Genomic DNA, 19,355 nt, shown 5'->3' with positions numbered 1-19,355 from the left:
ATAACTTATTCTAATTAGGATCCCATTCTTGTGGTTGTACATGATGTGAGGTTTCATTGGCCATTATTCATATATGAACATAGGAAAGTTATATCTGAGTCATTTTTCTGTCTTTCCCAATTGACTGTTCTTTATCCATTTAATCACTGAACACTAATGGCCAAATAATATCTATGGGGTTTCTACATACATGTATAGGAATAACCAGAGAGGTTTCTTACCTCAGGCTTATGATGAAGTTAAAAGGATTTACAGAGATGGTTTAAAAGTCTCTCTCTATAAAGAAAACTACATAATGATCTTTCTATAATCTATATATCTATATCTAAGTCTAGGTTTAGGGCTAGGCCTAGGTCTTGATGTCAGTTTCCTTTTTCTGTTCTCTTAGAAATTATTGCTTTCTCCAAATTATGTGAACCTGTTCTATTTAGACCTTCTTTAAGTATTTCTTATAATTCTACTTTGGGATGGAATATTTATTTCACAAAATAAGGCCATTATTACTAAGGTAAACCTAAATCAGAATAATCCATGAGGTCATCATAATGGTCAGAGCTGGCCATGACTGACTTGTTCTTGACAGTTCTCATATAATAGACAACTATAAACTCGAAAAATAAATGAGGCAACATTGTCAGATGATGAACAAAAAGTATAGAAATGCTGCAATCTCTGAAAGAATTAAAACTTCCCAGTAAATTCCACTTGTGTCACAACTCTCTGTACAGAGACAGCTTCCTGAGTACAGCAGGAAAGAAATAGAGCAGGTGGAGTAAGGTAGTCCTTTTATTAAAAAACTGATAAAGACTCTGGGGAATAACTTTACATGGATATTTTTCCTCCAATATATGGATAGATATAGATAGATTATTAGATATAAAATCTCTCTACAAAATATTATCAAGCCACATTCAGAAATTTATGGTATTTCATAACCAACTCCTATTTATCTCAGGAATGCAAGGTTGGTTCAACAATCAAACATCAACATAAACTATTATATTTGAAGAATATTAGTTGAAACCATTGTAATTAAAAACTACCTTAGTAATAAAAGTCTTATTGTGTGAAATAAGCATTCCATTCCCAATTCATTTCTAATACTTATATATATTTTTTAGTAATACTAAATGATAATTTTAAAAATTCTACCTTTGATTACACATTCTCACCATCAACTTATCTACTCTTTAAATATAAATGGCATCCCCATCTAATTAGTTATTTAAACCTGTGAAAAATGTTAACTATCCCCTAGGGTAGTTTTGATTTGTATTTCTCTTATTAGTAGAGATTTTGAACATTTTTTCATGTATCTGTTGATTGTTTGTAGATCTTCTGTGAAGTGTCAACTCATGTCCTTAACCCATTTATTGACTGGGTTATTTGTATTCTTGGTGTAAACTTTTTGAGTTCTTTATATTTTCTGGAAATTAGTGCTCTTTGAAGTGTGTGAAGCAAAGACTTTTTCCCACTCTGTAGGCTCTCTCTTCACATTGTTGATTGTTTCCTTTGCTGATTAAAAAAAAAAAAAAAAAAGCTTTTTAGTTTGAATCTATCCCAATTATTGATTCCTGCTTTTATTTCTTGTGCTTTGGGAGTCATGTTAAGGAAGTCTGGTCCTAGGCCTACATGGTGAAGATTTGGGCCTACTTTTTCTTCTGTTAGGTACAGGATTTCTGGTATAATCCCTATGTCCTTGATCCATTTGAGTTGAGTTTTGTGCAGGGTAAGAGATAGGAGTTTGGTTTCATTTTGCTGTATGTGGCTTTCCAGCTTTCCCAGCACCATTTGTTGAAGAGGCTATCTTTTCTCCATTGTATGTTTTTGGCGTCTTAGTCTAGTATGAGGTAACTGTATTTATGTGGGTTTGTCTCTGTGTCTTCTATTCTGTACCATTGATCTGCATGTGTACTTTGGTGCCAATACCATGTGGTTTTTGTTACTATTGTCTGGTATTGTGATACCACCTGTTTCGCTCTTCCTACTAAGGATTGCTTTAGCTATCGTGGGTCACTTATTCTTCCAAATGAATTTCAAGATCACTTTCTCTATTTCTTTAGGTACATCATTGTCATTGTAATTGGAATTGCATGGAATTTGTATATCATTTTTGGTAGTATGGCCATCTTGACATTATTAATTCTTCATATCAAGAACATGGGAGATCTTTCCATCTTCTAAAGTTTTTTTTTAATTTCTTTCTATAATATTCTGTAGTTCTCATTGTAGAGGTCTTTTACCTTCATCTCACCAAAATTAGAATGTCTAATATCAAGAATACACACAACAGTAGGTGTTGGTGAGGATGTGGGGATAAAGGTACACTCATACATTGCTGGTAGGGTTGCAAATTGGTGCTTCCTCTCTGGAAAGCAGTATGGAGATTCCTTAGAAAACTTGGAATGGATCCACCATTTGACCCAGCTATCCTACTACTTGGTCTATACCCAAAGGACTTAAAATCAGCATACTACAGTGACACAGCTATATCAATGTTAATAGCAGCTCAATTCACAATGGCTAGATTGTCCAACCAACCTGGATGACCTTGAGTACATGAATGGATAAAGAAACTGTGATATATATATACACAATGGAATATTATTCAGCCATAACGAAGAATGAAATTATGGCAGTTGCAGGTAAGTAGATGGAGTTGGAGAATATCATGCTAAATGAAATAAGCCAATAAAAACCAAAGGCCAAACAATTTCTCTGATAAGTGGATGATGACACATAACAGGGGTGAGAGGGAGAAAAGAATGGAGGAAGGATGACATGTATAGAGGAAAATGAGGGTGGGGGGAAGGAAAAATAATAGAATGAGACAAATATTTACCCTATGTTCATGTATGATTACACAATGGTATGACTCTACTTTGTGTACTACCAGAGACACAATATGTTGTACCCAATTTGTGTACAATGAATCAAAAGAAAATAAAAAAATAAACATCAACATAGTTATTTTAGGTATTTTAATATAACAATATTTTAATGTACTATGATATTTAAAGTTTTCTAATTTCAAACACAGGTTGTTTGCATGTTTTTGCTCTTATAAATAATACAGCTCCAAATATCTTCATTCATCTTTTTGCTTTTGTTAATTCCTTGGAAACCCCCCAGAATCTTGAATAAAGAATATGAGCATTGTTATCGGAAAAAAATGTTAACGCTTCCTACCCAACCTCTACGTATCTGCCAATAAGTCATATTGTTTATATCTACAAAATTGGGAATTTCTTCACTTTTCCATTCTCAAAACCATTATAATAATGCATTTAACTTATAGTAGTTAATATAAAATTCCCCTGCATTTCTTTTTCTTTACTTTTCATAATTAATTAATCATAGATTACCCATTGTTTTGTAAAACATACAATCTGTTTATTTCATTTTCCTAAATGGTTAGAATTATCTAACCTGTTTCTATTTTAAAATGAAAATCAGTCTCTTTGAAAACATGGCATTTGCCTTTCTTGTATCAGTAATTAAAATTTAATACATACAGAAGTGCTTTTTTAAGGAAATATTGTGTAACTCTCAAACAGATCAGAGTAAAGCTATTTCCAGTATTATAAAAATCATTGTTTGGCTATTTCTCCCCACTTGTGCATTAGCCAAAATTAAGACATTAACAATAAAGATGCACTTGCTATAGAGATTCACTGTCTAAAGATATCTCCCTCAAAATAGTAAATGTTTTGAATAGTTTTCCTATTCAAAAACTTTATAATGATATATTGCTTATTTCATGTATCATACTTTATATACTCTATGACTTTATAAATCATTCAAGATTTTGCATATATTTATAGTTTGTGCAATCTTGTCCCTGTTTAGCTTTTATTTATTTATTTATTTATTTTTTTTTGGAGGGGAAGGGCTTTCATTCTTTTTTCTTTCTTTAATTATTTTTTTAATTTCTAAAGACCACATTTTGATTCATTGTACACAAATGGAGTATATCTTTTCCTTTCTATGTTCATGCATGATGTAGATTCATACCATTCATGTACATGTACAAAGGGTAATGATTTCTGTCTCATTCCACCGTTTTTCATACCTCCCTCTTTTTTTCCTCTATGAAATCTGAAGTTACTCCATTCTTCTCTCCCCTCCTACTCACAACCCCATTATATATCATCATTCACTTGTTAGAGAAAATATTCAGGCTTTGGTTTTTTGGGATTGCCTTATTTCACTCAGCACGATATTCTCTAACTCCATCTATTCACCAGCAAATGCCAGAATTTCAATCTTCTCTAAAGCTGAGTAATATTCCATTGTGTATGTATGCATGTACCTGAGTGATAATCCTAGGCAGGTTGGGTGTGGCTGGAGGAGGTGAGTCTTTGGGGACATCTCAATTTTTGTCCATGGTGAAGGAATCTCTCTTCTTTCTGGAGATATATATATATTTTTTTTTCTCTTCCTGGAGATATATATATATATATATATATATATATATATCTCACATTATATATATATATATATCTCACATTTTCTCTTTCCATTCATACTACAAGTACTGTGCACATATATGTAGCTCCACTTTTTCAAAAAGGGTATATCAATTTATAATAAATAGCAATGTCTGAATATTTCAAAGTCATATTCTACTCCATCAGCTCTCAGTATTTTCAGACTTGTGGAAGTTGAATAATTTGCTCATTGTAGATCATGAATAAATATTTGTGATTACTGAGGTTGGGCATATTTTAATATTTCCATAGATATATTTCTTTTCCATATTGTTTTTGTATGCCATGTTACCAACCCTTTGAATTATTTTCCATTTGCAATTGTTTTATGTGTATTGTGGATATTATTCCTTTTTCTGTTTATAGCATAAGATATTTTCATATTTTGCTTTATTTTTCAATAATTAATATCCTTTGAAAAGGAGAAAGTTAAATTTCAGCTTAAAATTAAATTTAATTAAAATTAAAAATTTAACTTAGAATTAAAAGAAAACTTGTTTTAAATAATGGTTTTGTTAATTGTTTGAGAACATACTCATCTTCCCTTGAAGTTCTGGAGAATTTCTACTCTATTATATTCAAGAGTGCATTAAATTCTTTATATTTTGCCCTATGAATTTCCTCACATTCATTTTGTGGCATATGTGAGGCTTGGGTAGAGGATAATGATATAGTCACCATTATTATTTGCTCTGTTGTCTGCATTCATCCTGCAGGTTGACAGAATAATTCGATGTGACTCGCCCTAGACAATGTGAAGCTGGTGAATGTGTTGTAAGCTACTGCACAGAAGGGGCCTTAAATGTCTCTTCCTGGTTCTATTCTTTCCTCCTGGGGTGGATGCCTTCCACCTACAGATAAGCACAACACAAAGAATGAGCATTCCTTCAACCCAGGTTCTGGAATGGCATTTACAGGAAGCTAACCAACGATAGTGAACACCAGCAGAGCAGAGATGTAGTCAGCGTCAACACTGCTTAGATCCTTCATTTTTACCCAGATGCATATTCCATTGTCACATGCTATTCACTGAATAAAATATTGTTTATGTCTTGTGCTCTAAAGATGCCAAGGGATGTCATAAAGAAAGCATTTAAGTCTGTGATTCTCAGGAGCACTCGAAATTACTGCCTCAGCAACTCTTTAAAACCATTCAATAGTCAATGACTTCAGAGTCTAATTAATTATTTTTCTAGAAACTGTGGGCAACCTGATATGGGTCTGCTGTGTGCTATGTACTTTAGGAAAGCCTTGCTTCGTAACACATTGCTGCTGAGTATGGGTTTGCTCAGTCATCTCTCATCATCTTTAGAATAACTGGCTATCTATGGACTGTGGTTTAGAAGTGAGGTGTCCCGAAAGAGGTCATGTGAGAGACAATGCAAGAAAATTTAGAGGTGAAATTATTGGTCTACAGGAGTCTTAATCCAATCAATGCATTAATCCCCTGATAGGGATTACTGAGTGATAACCCCAGGCAGGTTGGGGTGGCTGGAGGAGGTGGGTCTTTGGGGGCATTCCATATTTTTGTCCATGGTGAAGGGATCTCCCCTCGCTCTCTCTCTCTCTCTCTCTCTCTCTCTCTCTCTCTCTCTCTCTCTCTCTCTCTCTCTCTGCTTCCTGTTACCATGTCCTGAGCTGCTTTCCATTGCCATACTTCTGCCATTGATATTCTGACTCACCTTAGGCCCAAAACAATGGAGTTGGCCATTTAAGGACTGAGACCTCTGAAACTGTAAGGCCCCAAGTAAACTTTTTCTCCTCTAAAATTGTTCTTGTTAGGTCTTTTGGTCACAGCATTGGAAAAAGTATCTAAAAAAGTAATGGACGTGTCAGAAAAATAATAGATCAAAAGGCAATATTCAAGGTCTTCTAAGCCTCAACTGTTCCCAAATGTCAGTCTCAGCAATTCAGTGAATACGTTTAAAAAAAAAATTAAAAATGTGGTTCTAATGGTAGGAAAGTGCCCTTGGGTCCAAAAAACAAATCCTCAGCTCACATTTTAATTGTTTTTGGTAGTTTGCATGCTATGTATATTGTAGAATTTGCCACACTTCTTACTTTTTAAGTTTGAAACAGGGTCTTGCTAGGTTAATCTTGTTGGCCTTAAACTCATAATCCTCCCATTCAGCTCCACAAATCACAGTAATTATAGGAGTGCACCACCAAATTTGGATTTGCCACCCTTCTAAAGGAAACTGATGTTGCCGGGTGTGGTGGGGAATTATGTTATCCCATTGTCTCAGGAGGCTGAGGCAGGAGGAATGCAAACTTGAGGCCAGCCTCAGTAATTTAGCAAGGCCCCAAGCAACTTAGCTAGACTCTGCCTCAAATAAGAAAAAGAGACTTAGTATTTTTATATACCTGAAATATTTATGAAGTATATGAAGTAGCATGATTTCTACCCAATTACAGTTACCATGTCCACTCAGTAGAAAAATGAATTTATATAATTCAAGGAAGAATGTACAGTAGGCCAATTTTGACAATAAGCCAGGATCCCAGAAAGATGAGCCACATAACTGCACCTGCATTCCCTGGAAACCAGTCACTGAACGTATGAGCTACAAGTTTTATGGTTACACGGACACATATAGGGAAAGGGTTAAATTTTAATGGTAACCAAAATTGAAAAATTTCCAGATTGAGACCCTGAACTAATGCCACAGGTATAAAAATGTTCATGTGATAGACCCAACTTACTGAGATGTGACTCATTTCAGTTACCAGAAAATGCTAGGCCTGAAGGTTGGGTGAAAGAGTACTGAAAAGCCTGTGCTCTAAGTAACTTAGAAGGAGAGTCATTTTCGTCCTGATTAGATGCTTTGAGACCTCAAGTTATCTTTACACCTGAGTTTTGAACATAATGTTCAGTGCTTAATCAAAGTTTGAAAAGTACATTAAAAGATAGGAGAAGGGCAGTCTCTACTGCTGGAGATGGCCTGCATTCTTATTTGAGTGTATTTTTTTGCTTCACCCCAAAAGTTTCTTTCTCTGAAGATAGCACTGGTTCTTTCTTAAATGTGTATTTCTTGCTTTACTTCAAAGATGTGTTCTCTCTTGAGAAAGCCTGCATTCTCCCTTGAATATGTGTCTATCTGTGGTACATGAATATGTGTCTCTGGAAAGAGAGAGAGAGAAGAGAGAGAGAGAGAGAGAGAGAGAGAGAGAGAGAGAGAGAGAGAGAGAGGGGAGAGAGAGAGAGAGAGAGAGAGAGAGAGAGAGAGAGAGAGAGAGAGAGAGAGAGAGAGAAAGGAGAGAGAAATGTAAAGAAGCCTGTGAAATAATATACAATATTATATACAAAATAGTATAAGGTACCTTTAGAATTCATCAAAACTTCTTCAAAACATTTCATAAATCAACTACATATTCCATGAATAAGAACATTATTTTAGTCAACTTTTTAATCACTGTGCTCAAAAGATCTGACCAGAACAATTTTAGAGGAGGAAAAATTCATTTGGGGCTCATGGTTTCAGAGGTCTGAGTCCACAGATGGCCAACTCCTTTACTCTGGGCCTGAGGTGAGACAGATGTCATGGTGGAAAGCCTGGTAGAGTAAAGCAGCTCAGGACTTGACAGTCTGAAAGCAGAAAGAAAGTTCTGCTCACCAGAGACAAAATATATACCCCAAAAGCACATCCCGGGTGAAGCACCTCATTCAGTCACACCCTAGGTGCCTATAGTATTCCCAGCTAGTCCTTATAGGTGGATTAATGCATTGTTAGTTTAAGGCTCTCATAACCCAATCATTTCACCTCTGAAGTTCTTGCATTATCTCACACATGAGCTTTTGAGGGAAGCCTAATTATCTAAACCATAAAAAAGATAAAACAAAATCAAGCATTTAAAAATATTTAGGACAGTATAAGCTGAGATAAATAAAAGGAGTGTTTTTCTTAAGAAAAAAAAAAACTAAATAAAATAAATAAAAAATAAAAATATAGTAACCAGTGTTAAAAATTCAAATGGGGACTGGGGTTGTGGTTCAGTGGTGGAGCACTTACCTAGAATGTTTGAGGCACTGGGTTTGATCCTCAGCATCATATAAAAATAAATAAATACACTAAAGCTATAAAAAATAGTTTAGTTTTGAAAAAAAGAATCCAAATGGAAATTTAAACACTGAAATAAGTATAGTTGATGAGAATAATAATCTTTGAGATTTATCAGAGAGGAAAATAGAATCAAAGAAAATATTTACAGACTTTAAATCTAATGAGAGGTTAACATCCAAAATAAATAAGGAATAAGGAGCTCCTACAATTCAATAACAAATAATGAATTAATATCACAATTTATATTGGATTAAGAGCTTGAGTAGATGTACAGAAAAGACATACAAATGACCTAAATTTCTAAGAAAAAAATGCTCTGTACTATTAATTATCAAGGAAATGCAAATCAAAATGACAGTGGGATATTATTTTTAGTTATGGACAAGCTGTGAAGTCTGTGCTTTTTCTTCAGTGAGTGAACTTTCATTATTTCATTAATTCAATACCCAAAAGCAGTTAATGGAATAAATACTGTAATGTAATCATCCCTAGTACATTCGAAGAAAACAGCTATCACAATGATGCAAAACTGTTTCAACTAATTGTATGTTTTTGCAACCCACTCCTATTATAATTCCCTGATGCCGCTATCTCCACAGTCTGGGGAAATGACTAAGACCTGGAGTTTGGCAGAGTTTAGACTATGTGTTCCACTTTCAGGTGTTTCTTTGTAAAATGCCATTTTATTGCAATTTTACTGTCCAGTTTTGTAACAAACCTCATGCATATTGCTCTGTGAAGTAATATTTACTCACTATGGACAGAAATACCTGACCTTCATTAATCTTAAGAAGAAATTCCTAATGAATTAATCAAAAACTTCAGGTTTCATGTCAGTTCATTTATTTTTGGTCTTTCAATGCAGGTGGAAAACAGGGATGCAGTTCACATAGATTTCTATAAAATTAAACAGGTCTCTTTCTATGTCCAGGGATGCCTTGATTTTCACTCACAGTGCATAAAGTGTTTCTCAGAATTAAACTGTGTACTACAGAAACTGGCAGCAGTAGTACTACCAGGGATCAATGGGGAAAGTCACAGAAAGCTTGTGGGATGTTTGTTGATTGTGAGCTCCCCTAGATCTAGTTCTGATTTGAGTACAAGCCTAATTCTGAACCATTTAAGTTTTAAAAATCCATTGAAAATTGCTAGGACTTAAGTACCAAGACTTTTTCTGAGTATCTTTTTGTTATTGACCTACAAAATATGCCGTGTATCAAGAATAGTAGTAGCTGACTTTACTAGTATATTCAAATTTTGAAGGAAAATGTATGTATTAAAATTGCCTAAAAAATAATGGATATTTCAAGTCTGCCCACCCAGGCCCACTTGCTATGGGAAAAATCTGCTCCTAATAGATGTTCTGTGTTGAGTTGCTGTCATGTAAGAGTAGGAACTCATGGGGTCAAATCTACATTGAGATACTCATTCCACGTAAAGCTGAAAAAATGGAATACAATCTAGAGATATATTTCTGCTGTTGCCTTATGTCTCTTTTTTTCATTTTTTCTTCTTTCATATCAAGACCACTCAGCAAATTGCCCATTGCTTATACTTCATCCTCTCCTCCTAGTTTACCTCATCATAAAGAAAGGGTTGTTTCTTTGGTTAAGTACCTGTGCAGTTTTTATTATACAATTTTCATTGTATCATAGAATATATTTTGTATGGAAATATTGTTGGTGACTGTAACATGTTTCTGTTCTATGTATATTTATAAATATATAAATGCTGATGTATGTATATATACATATTTCATTAATATTTAAAGAGAAATAACTATTAATGTGCTTTAAGTCAGTTCTTTAGGTTATCTCTATACATATATATGTAATCAGGTATATTAAATAATAATATACTTGACTTAAAGGATATTAATAAAGTTATTAAAAATTTAATTGAAAACCTCTAAAAAATAATAAATGTTGATTCAATGTCTCAATAAAAGACACATAAAAATCCCCAAAGAGACAGCGTGCATTGATGAAGTTTGAATGGAGACAGTGTGAACATGTTGTAGATGAGATTCTGTAGCAAATTCTACAGAATCATATAGAATGGAATCTACACTGCATCATGGAATATATACAGTCCAACGTTTAGATTCTATGGTCATTTGATTTTGTATCATGTCTAGAAGGGTATAAAATGCAAAAGCAATTAATACTAACATATCTGGGTTGCCAACAGTGATGTTGAGCCATCTCTGCGATCCTTAGTGTCATTCCTCAAATCATAACAAGGGGTTCTTTGCTTCTGTTCTGCTTCCTTTGCTTCAATTTTTGTGATTACTTTGTGTCATAAATTTATATTTCAGCAGCACAAAAACAATACTAACAAAGATTGACTTTTAAATAAGTTATTATCTAGTATTTCTCACATTTCAGTGCAGGTAGAAATCCTCTGGAGGTTTGGTAGAATCACAAAGTGTGGACAGCATCCCAGGGTTTTTGATTCAAAAGGTTGATGGGGTTGGGGAATTCCTATCTCAAGAAATTGCCAGGTGCAGCTGCTGCTGTTCATTGGGTACCAGGCCTCTTAACACATGCCACCTCTTTATTCCCTCCATTTTTTTCCTACTAATTCTGCTTTTCAGGAATAACTTGTGTGTTTTCTTCTTTTTAGCCAACAGAATTTATGACATCTTCTGAAGGAAATTGAAGCAGCAGGCCCACTTCTATTCTGTTGGGTTTCTCACAATACCCAGGTCTCCAGGTTCCACTCTTCCTGGTTATCTTGTCCATTTATGCAGTCACTGTAGTGGGAAATTTGGGGATGATAATAATCATCAAGGTCAACCCCAAACTCCATACAATCATGTGCTTTTTCCTTAGCCACCTTTCCTTTGTAGATTAATGTTATTCCACTGTAGTTACACCCAAATTGCTGGGGAATCTGGTTGTGAAAGAGAAAACCATCTCTTTCTCTGGTCGTATCATGCAATTTTCTTTTGCTTGCATTTTCACAGTGACAGAAACTTTCATGCTAGCAGCCAAGGCCTATGACCGTTTTGTGGCAGTTTGTAACCCTCTGCTATATACCACTATAATGTCTCAGAAGCTTTGTGTTCTTCTGGTGGCTGGATCTTACACTTGGAGCATGGTATGCTCCCTGACAGTCACATATTTTCTTCTTGACCTGTCGTATGGTGAATCTAACATCATAAATAACTTCATCTGTGACCACTCTGTAATTGTTTCTGCCTCCTGCTCAGACCCCCATATTAGCCAGATGCTATATTTCATTATTGCAGTATTCAATGAGGTGAGCAGCCTGATCATTATCATTATGTGTTCATTTTCATCACTGTTATGAGAATACCTTCTGCAAGTGGGCGTCAGAGAACCTTCTCCACCTGTACCTCCCACCTGACCGCCATCACCATCTTTCACTGAACCATCTTGTTCCTCTACTGCGCTCCTAGTCCCAAGACTTCTTGGCTCTCAGATAAAGTAGCCTCTGTGTTTTATACAGTGATGATTCCCATGCTGAACCCATTGATCTACAGCCTTAGGAACAGAGATGTGAAGGACACTTTCAGAAAATTAGTTGTCACCTAATCTCTTTTTGGCACTCAATATAATATTCTTATATTTATTATTTTATATTAGAAAAAAAAATGAATGATTAAAATTCAGACTCTCCAGTTAGAAAAGAACATTAATTGAAAATGAATGCAAGTGAAATTCCATGTAATGGTGAGCAACTGGAATGCTCATACATTTCAGATGAGGGTAAAAGACAAAATGACTTTGAAGACAGTTGTAAAATGCTATATGAAGTTATAGAAAATTTTCTCAAAGAACCTAGCAATTTCTTTTCTTGGTATTTGTCCATGAGAACTGAGATTAGATATTTCAGTATAAAATTCTTCTCTATGACTTTGTTCAATAATATAGGGAAAAGAGAAGGGAGATTAGTAGGAGGAGTATTGATGAGATTTTCTTAACCCAGTTCCTTTAAAAAGTGATATTCTTGGAAAATGCAACTTTTCTTTCATGAAGAACTTTTGCTGTAGACCTATTAAGGGTAAATGGACAAAAGCAGAAAAAACACTGATGCATCTTATCCTGTTATCCTAGTGAAACTGATTATAGAAAGTTAGAAATTCTTATTTAATTATATATACTGCATGTAATTACATAAAACTTAGCTTAAGTAAGCCCATATAGATATGTATATACATATTCCAACATATAGTCATAATTATGTACATTTAATATATGGTACAACATACAGGTATTCTATAATGTGTATAATCCTTTACCTGCATTGTGCTTTTTTTCTTCATAGTAACCACATACGTACACCTTGGAGAATTTGACTGATGAGGTATAATTTTCCTCCCATGTCATTGTACTATTGAGATTAAAGATAAGAATTGTAATTTGTTCATAAAGAATGGTTTGTCCATTGCTGTTAATTCTGGTAAAGATAGACTTTGTATATTAGCCAATGTTTTATCAGGACAAGAAAATAGCTACTTTTCATTGTTTAACCTAGTGGATTTAAAATAGGGATTTATCCTAAAAGTGCTGGAAGCTCTGCTGTAGTTAAAAAGGGAAGAGAGGTCTTCCATGGAGCACTGAGGATGCCATCAAAATGGAGGAACATAAGTTTTCATGACTCAGTCATCCCATAATTTATTTACGTGTCATAGGGATGGTTCTCCTGGGGTTTTCACTGATTCCTGACAGGTGCGTGCCTTCCTCAGATCTGAAAAGCTGATATAGACACATCTCTTGTAGTCATAATAACCAAGTTATTATGCCTAAACCCCTATTAATTTAAAAATGAATAAAGAAAACACGCCTATACACAGGATGGAGTACTATTTCACCACAAAGAATAACAAAACCATGTCATTTGAAGGAAAATGCATGGAACAGGAGGTCACGTTAAGTGAAATAAGTCAGACTCAAAAAAACAAGTATTGTATTTTTTTTTTTTCATTTCACATGTGGAATCTAAAATATAGCAACAGTAACAAAAACATAACATGGACATACAAGGGGACTTTTTACTGAAGCGGAAAGGGGCTTGCAGTAGGGGTGGATACAATCAAAGGATGTTACATGCATGATACATGCGTACCCATGTTTTCAGCATCACAATTCACAATGAAAAAACTATGGAACCACCCTAGGCATCCATCAATGGATGAGTGAATAAAGTAAATGTGATATGTATACACAATGCAGGAGCCCTAAAGATAAATAAAGTTATGTCATTTGCAGGAAAATGGATGGAACTAGAGATGATTGTGTTAAGTGAAGTAAGTCAAACTCAGAAGGTCCAGGGTCATATGTTTTATTTCATGTGTAGAAGATGGAGAGGAAAAAGGAAAAGAAAGATGGGGAGGCAGGGATCTCATGAGAAGCAAAGGGAAGTGAGCAGAGGAAAGGGTCCAGGGTGTGTGAGGTAGGGTGGGGAGGAAGTGCTGGGGAGAGATACTGGCCAAATTATACTGCCGTACTGTTTACTATGTGCATGTGTGAGTATGTAATAACAAATCCCATCATTATGTAGAACTATAATGCACCAATAAAAATGTGAAAACTAAAAGTACACATTGTGTAATGATTACCACAGTCAAGATAATTAACATCCCCTCATATCATCACAAATTTTTGGATGGTGAGATCCCTGATATTGCTCTGCTAGCAAATATTTAAAACAAGCTGCATTCTTGAAGGAACTTTGGATTGTACAGAGGGGAAGGAGGGGAGGGGAGGGGGGCTGTGGGGTTTGGAAGGATGGTAGAATGAGTCAGACATTATTACACTATATACCTGTATGAAAAATCTAAAAAATATATTCATCACTGTCAAAAATGTTAATAAAAAACAAATAAAAAATAAAATAAGATACATTCTTATTACAATAACTTATTGTAATACAATAGTTATTACAATAACTATTGTCAACATGTTTTACATGCAGTTCCTAGTCACCTTATAACTGAAGGCTTGTTTCAGTTGACCATTCTCTACTCTTTATCCCTAAACCCCCTTTTCATAGCTATGGTTCTATTCTCCATTACAAGTTTGACTTTTAAAATTTGTTTTAGATTCTACATGGAAGTGAGACCATGTTATGTCTAGCTTAATTTGTTGAGCAAGATTCATGTCCTCCAGGCATTTCCATATTGTTACAAATGGCAGGATCTCCTTCTTTAAAAAGGGTGAATAATCATTAGGGAGAAAATGGGAGAATGTATATCATGGCATTTATAAATAACAAGTAGGTCTGTTTCTAATTTATTCAGTAAGCACTACATTGTTTTCTACAATAAATGCCTCATGTCACTTTCCCATCAAGAGTGTATGAGGGTTCCCTGCCATCCACCTCTTTAACTTTGATTCTTTGTGATAGCCAGACTGACAAGCCTGAGGTGATATCACACTGTGGTTTTGATCTGCCTTTCCCTGGTGATTAGTTATGTTAAGCATGTTTTCATATGCCTGTTGCCTAATTGCAAGTATTCTTTGGAAAAATGTCTACTTAAGGTTTTGCCTGCTTTTTAAAAATTGTCTTATTTGCTTCAAGTGATAAACTTTCACTGGATAGTAGGGTTATTACTCTTAAAAGATTTATAGTTTACAAATATTTTCTCCCTTTCCACAGATTGCCTTTCCATTTTGTTGACTATTTCCTCTTACGTCAGAAATCTTTTGGTCTAATATATTCCCCATTGTTTAATTATGCTTTTGTTGCCTGTGTTTTTGATATAAAATCTGAAACATCATTACTGACTTCAACATCAAGAAGCTTAATTCCTATGTTTTCTCCTACACATTTCGCATTTTGCATTTAATTCTTTCAAACATTTTGAATTTATTTTGTGTGTGTGTTGTAAGAAAATGGTTGCATTATACTGAAATATGTAGAAAATATTTTCTAGTAAAAATCACGAGTTAATCCACAAAAGAAGTAAAATATCCATAAATATTGAAATATATTCATTATCTTTTCTATCCAAAAGTGTATGAAACTACATCAGTAACAGGAGAAAGTATTACATCGAAAAAATAAGGTAATTAAACTGCACATTGCCAAACACCCAATGGATCAAAGGAGAAAGTGAAAGGGAAATTAAAAAGAAATACATTGAGTCAACAGAAATGGGAATACAGCATACCAAAACTTATAGGACTCTGCAAAAGCAGCTTTAAAAGGGAAGTTTTTAAATGACAAATGCCTACCTTAATAAAGAAGACAAGTTTCGAATTAGAAACCTAAGTTCATATGTAAAGGGATGAAGGGAAGAAATAAAGGAAACAAATCAAGAAAGGAAAGAAAAGAAAGACAAACTAAATTTTGGGTTCTTAAGTTTTTATTTTATAAATATAGTTTTGTATATATTCACAAAGCATTGCTGGGTTTTGTTGTTATCCTAGTCATGACCCTTTGAAAGCACCAAACCAGAATTCCCACCTGCTAAAAGAATCAGAAAATACATGGGATGGAGCAAAATGCTAGCCACTGCCAGCTCATCAGTGAAGGTCTCAAACTTATTTAGAAACTTAATTACTTATTTCTGTTTGCTTCCAACTTCTCTTAAAAATGTGATTTTTGCAATTTGCCTTTGTACAAAATGGCAAATAATAACTGTATATCCTTAAGGTATACAATATGATGTTCAGTTGTATGCTTTCACTGTGAAATGATTGAATCAGACTGATTAATGTTGTCATCCCATAAATTAGCTACCTTTATTTTTTAGTGAAGAGATTTTTCAATAATATTCTTTGGACAATTTACAATTGTGCAATGCATTTTTGGGGATATCCTCTTAGGATTTTATCAAGGAGCATTCCGTTTGTGCAATGCATTTTATTAATCATTGCAACCATGCTGTGCATAGAATTGTATATTTCCTGTCTATCTGAAACCTCGTACCTTTTGACCAACATCTGCACTTCCTCATTTCTCTTCTTTCCCAGCTTCTGTAACCACATCTACTAGCTGAGTCTATGAGTTTGACTTTTTTTAGATTCCACTTACAACTGAGAGCATGCAGCATTTAAGGGAACCCCAGCATGCTGGTGGTGGGCATACATTTTATTATAGCAATGATGAAGAATAATTCTAAGCATCCTCAGAAAAGCAAAATTAGAATCATCATATGATCCAGCAGTTCTATTTCTGGGCATATATTTAAAGGAATTGTAATTAGTATGTGGAAGAGATATTGATCCTCCTGTGGTCATTTCAGCATTTTTTAATAATAGCCAAGGGAAAGAAATCACCTAAGTGTCCGTTGAGAAATGAGAAATAACATGTGGTTTATATATGCAATATCATACTATGCAGGCTGGAAAAAGAAGTTGTCATTTGAGATAGCATCGATGAACTGTTACCTTCCACATCCTCCCTGAGGTGGAAGACTGTGGCTGACCCTCTAGTGACAGAGGAGAAGGTAGAAGGCAAGGATTGACATTTTTCAATTGGTGAAGAAAATAGGTCGAATTTCATTCCTATATCTAAGAAATAATCTTCTAAAATAAAGATGGTACAGAGATTTTTCAGAACATAAAACTATAAAACTATGTCTTCAGTGGAATTATAGTAGAAAAAAATGTAAGTTCTTCTAATAGAAGGAAACCAGATGAGTCTTGAAGATGACTGTAGACTATGGCAAACTCAACCAAGTAGTAGATCCTAAGATGATGAATAAGGCTTAAGATATTCAGCGTGTAGTCATCTGAATTGACAAAACTAATGTTTTCTTAATTTTAATAGGAAATCAGAAACAGCTCACGTTCCCATGAGATAGATAAAAAGCATTTATTAAACATTTTTCATAGGGCTATGTTAACTCCCCAGTTCTCTTTCCTAAAATAATTTGAAGACATTGGGACCACCTGAACATGACACCAACCTATTACATTGACAGCATCAGAGTTGTTAAACTTGATAAAAATGGGGAGCTATTATCTTAAAGTCTTAGACACAGGATAGAACAGATTCAAGGACCTGACATTTTAATGATGTGTTCATACATGAAATCATTTAAGGCATTGAAACAATCCTTTCATGTTGGGAAGGACTGTGGAGAGGGAGATGAAGTGAGAAGCTAAAGGAGTTTTCTTGGATCTAAAAGTGGCTGCTGACCGATGGTTAACAAGAAAAGGTGACATTAGCCCCTGTAATAGTCAGTTGTGCATTACTTCAACAAAATGCCTGAGGCAGCTCACTTTTTATAGAGAAAAAATTTTCATTTATTTCACACTGTTGGATGTTCAAAGGCTAAGATTAGTGACCCCATTTTCTTGGCTTCTGGTGAGTGTAGTGAATGGAGAACCATGGTGGGGGTCCATAAGCAGAAGCAAGTGGTCGCATCTCCAACAGGAAGAGAAAGAAGTAGATGGGCACAAACTCAGGTTTTATAATAACCTTCTTGGAACTATCAAGGAGTCATGAGAAATACTTCATGTCCTCAAACTTTAGGACCTCCCTCAAGGCCCCACTTTTTGAAGGTCACACTACATCCCAGTGGTGCTACCCATGGGGTCAGCTTTTAATTTCAATGGGCTCTGGGTGACATTCAACATATTCAAACCATAGAGGTTCAGTATCTTCAAGAACACAAACTGTCCATAACTCAAGAGCATGGAAGAAGATCTTACCCTGGTCTCACCTCTGATTCAGACTCTAGCTGCGACTGGAAACTTAATGGCAGCTTGGTGAGACCTCACATACCAATACACAGCTTAGCTGAGACATGACTTCTACCCCACAGAAAGCGTGAAATTAAAAAAAAAAATGCATTAGATAAAGCCACTGAGCTGTGAGCAATTTGTCATGATGCATAAAAATACTGATATACAAATGACATTGAAGGCTGTCATCATTTTCTCTTTTGCAGAAGTTGACTTCACAGTGAATGCAGGGTGCAGAGGTGCCAGGGGTAGGGAAAAGATTGCTGTTCCCTTAAGAGAGAACTCTGGAACTCTGGAACGATGCTGAGTCATTCATAATAAAAGTCTTTATGTCCGGTAATTAATAATCCCTGTTTACTTCAGATTTCTGTTATGTTTACCAACTACTTAATATTTCAAGTAACTTTTAAGAAAGTGTGGGCATGAATATATCTAACTCATTGTACTGTATAAGGTTGGAAGCATAGTGTGGTTATATTTGAAAGAAAACATAAATTCATTGTAATAATGTGAATCAGTGTTTCCAAGGACACCAATGATTATTTTATCTTAAATGAAAATGTCAGAAGTCATATTTTGTCATGTATACATCCAAGGCACACATAACATGTAGAAAATGAGAAGAATAATATAGCAATTGCTAAGAGCAGTTAATATTTAATGATTGCATTACCATTTATTTACCTTTTCTTTTATAATTTATTATAGTTATTATTTTTTCCAAGTCAGTTTATACATTTTCCACAGTTAAAAGTTCTAAAATAAATTAATGGAGTAGGCTTGATGAGTCATGGTCTCAAGTGATTAAGAAGAAAATACATTCTTGCTCAATGCCACCTAAGACATTTAATCTAATTTCTGTGTTCAAAATAATTTAGTAAAAATTCTCTATGGTCTAAATCCCTCAGGTCATAGAGGTATAAGTAAGTCCTTCATTTTATTTTCTGCCTAGAAGTCAGACTAAGCTTCTAAATTTCTCTTTTTTCCTGTCTCTCTTTCTTCTCCTCCTTTCTATCCCTTTTCTCCCTGAATTTTTCTGAAACATATTCCTAGAAAATTTAATTAAAATTCATTGTGAATGCCTGATGTATTACATAAATTCTTAATATTTGAATAATATTTGAGTTCTGAGTAAGAAT

At 34.5% G+C, this 19,355-nt stretch overlaps 1 pseudogene across 1 annotated transcript; it reads left to right on the top strand.

The window, feature by feature from the left end:
* The first annotated feature begins 11,188 nt into the window (after positions 1–11,188).
* LOC306639120 (olfactory receptor 5D13-like) lies at positions 11,189–12,111 on the top strand (annotated as a pseudogene). Its single transcript has one exon. The product of its transcript is annotated as an olfactory receptor 5D13-like (transcript).
* The last annotated feature ends 7,244 nt before the right edge of the window (positions 12,112–19,355 follow it).

Source organism: Sciurus vulgaris (assembly GCF_902686455.1).
Source record: "Sciurus vulgaris genome assembly, chromosome: 11".
Lineage (NCBI taxonomy): Eukaryota > Metazoa > Chordata > Mammalia > Rodentia > Sciuridae > Sciurus > Sciurus vulgaris.
This window is presented reverse-complemented; position numbering and strand designations above follow the sequence as displayed.